We start from the raw sequence: 2940 nt of genomic DNA, 5'->3' as shown, positions 1-2940 counted from the left end.
TGCAATCCGGCCAAATTACTTTTTCATTTGATTTAATCAAGGTTTTTATAAAATAGACTAAAAGAGTTATGCTTTTATATATCTAAAATGGTAGGGAAAAAAAACTACATATTATATTTGGTATATAGTACACCAGATTATGAAAAAATTATATCATAAACATGGGGCATTACTTTTTTTGGATTTACTAACAGATAAATTCATAATGATTTATAACCTTATGATCAATCCAACGACCTACAACAAAGAACTGTGAAGGCGGACGGCCAAGATCTGTCCAAAAAATTAAAAAATAAAAAATAAAAAAAAAATTGGTGTTTGGGTGTGGTCACGAGCCACCCTAAAGGTATTTTTTTTTTTTTAATTGGAAAATGACACATGGCAGAGATATTATACGCATTTTTCGTCAAATTGGGCATTTTTGAAACTTTTTGGTAGTTTGGGGGCCAGAGTCCAAGCGTTGATAGTTTGGGGGGCTATCTATAGAATGACTGTTAGTTTAGGAGGCTGAACTGTAATTTTTCATAAATTTTTAAATATCAAAATTTAGCCATATGCTTCACAGAGAGGTTTCTTAAAATGAAAAAAAATACTTATTTGATCCTAAAGCATTTGTAGTAGTACCAAATTGATCCCTGGGTTATAAAATAATAGGGAAAAATATATATTAGCCCCCCAAACTACCACCCTTTGTCCGGATGGCCCCCCAAACTACCAATGCTTAGATTCTGGCCCCCCAAACTACCACTTTCTGATTTTTTGGCCCCATCCGTCCATTTATGCCGTCAATTCTAAACAGAATTCCGAAAATACCCCTTCTACACTTTGAAATTCTCACGGTTAAGGGAGGGGTATTTTCAGGTTTTTGGCCAATTTCTGTTAGAATTAACGGTATAAATAGACGGATGGGGCCAAAAAATCAGAAAGTGGTAGTTTGGGGGGTTGGAGTGCAAGTGTTGGTAGTTCGGGAGGCCATCCGAAGAAAGGGTGGTAGTTTGAGGGGCTAATATATATTTTTCCCAAAATAATATATTGAAGATTTATGAAGTAAGCTATTTGTTCGATATGGTCTGTGTTGTCTAGTTGTTTGATGGAAACTATTAGATACACATGTGAATCCACGTCACTATCAATCGCTGGAGTGATTGACATATAGCATAGTTGAAGACTGGCGTCACTTGTTGTCATTGTAAAACTACAATTTTATCCCCAAATTAAACAAAAAATAAAATAAGAAAATTTAGGAAAAAAATGGGTCGCCCCTCACAAACACCCTCACCAGTCGGCTATCGGCGGTTCACCAAATGACGGGAGGTTAATTGCCGCCCTATGATAATCTCACCTCCCCTCACCATATGAGAGGCAGCCCTCACAAGGGGGCTAGCTGCTGAATGATGAATGGCTAAGGTCACTTCAATTCAATTTGTTGGCAGGGCCTGACCACTCTTTCTTCTTTCAAATTTAGGTACCTATCTGTTGAACAACACTTCTATTCAAAAAGTTCATGGAGATTAGCGAGCAAATTTGAGTAGAATCCAATTCTAATTGACTATGAAGGGTTATATTAATATGGATGATTGCCTGTATCCTGTAGAAAAGCTGTAGATTGGGTGTGCCATGTCTTAAACACATGCTGTACTTTTGCTCCACAAGTCTGATTGGTTTTTCCCTACAATGCTTAGGGTGCGTTTGAGATTGCGATTTCGTAGAGAAAATGTACGATTTTAAACCAAATCGCAGAAACTGAACCGTTTGGAAACTGCGTTTTTAAAAAATTGCGATTTAAAAACGCAAAAAAGTGCTTATTCAAATCACAGGTAATGATGTGTTTTTTTGAAAACGCTGTATTTTAAAAGGCTAATCTGCGATTTTAAAAGCCAAACTGCGATTTTGCTAAACGTTTAACTGCGTTTTTAAAAATCACTTTTTTAAATGACACATTTTAAAATCGCTATTTTAAAATCGCACTTTTTGAAATCGCAAACCTAAACGGACCCTTAGGCATGCAGATGTGAGCAAAGAAAGTACATACTGAAGGGTCCGGGCCAAATTCATTGGGGTGGGTAAGAAATCCCTCTTATAAGGATCACTTACCTAGGCCCAATTAGGTTTTCTGACCCATTCTTGCTGCTGAACCTACTATGGATAGCCTACTACGTACCACCAGATCACTTTCCTTCGTCATAAAAGGGGCGAACAATTGTCACATCAGCGGGATTTGGGAGTCATTGCATTTAATGTGCCCCTCACTCCCATCATCGACGGGACAAGTGAGGCATTAACTGCCTCCCTCACTTCCCTAATCGGAAAAGACTGCCAATCATTGAATGCTGGCTAATACTCAGCATAGAAGTCAAGAGCAAGGACACCCCCTCGACTCGAGCAAGTAAGCAACCTTTGAATAACCACAAGCAACCTTTTTTATTTTTTTAGTTTTACCTCCCCAATTTTTTTTTCTTCAATTTGGCTCCCCAAGTTGCAGATGTTAGCTTCGCCCTTGAACACGATCACTAAGGGCTCTGTAGTTAACATAAGCCCTCTTCTCTATATAGTCTTATTGACTTAGGAATCGAAGTCCTCGTCGGAACAACCATGACAGGCCTCTTATAAGCCTTGTTTCATGGAACTTGTGTAGGGAGAGGATAGCCTATAGAAGGATTCAAGAAGAAGGAGAAACCCTAAAAAGGCTGTCAACAGATTCCAAAGCGTTCACATATATAACATGAACTTTTGAGACATTATTTGAATTGTGATAATCTAACACTCTTAGAAAATTTTTAGTAGTCTCGTCAAATTTTATTTGCCAAAATAGCCAAAAATCACTTTTTTTATTTTTTTATTTTTTTATTTTAGCCATCCATTTTTTTTAAAAGCACCCTCAACAACATCACCATTTTAGCTATCTAATATCTCTATTTCATTTAAATAATTTTTTTTTTT

The sequence above is a fragment of the Alnus glutinosa genome, chromosome 2 (genome assembly GCF_958979055.1).
Source record: "Alnus glutinosa chromosome 2, dhAlnGlut1.1, whole genome shotgun sequence".
In the NCBI taxonomy this organism is placed as follows: Eukaryota; Viridiplantae; Streptophyta; class Magnoliopsida; order Fagales; family Betulaceae; genus Alnus; species Alnus glutinosa.
This window is presented reverse-complemented; position numbering follows the sequence as displayed.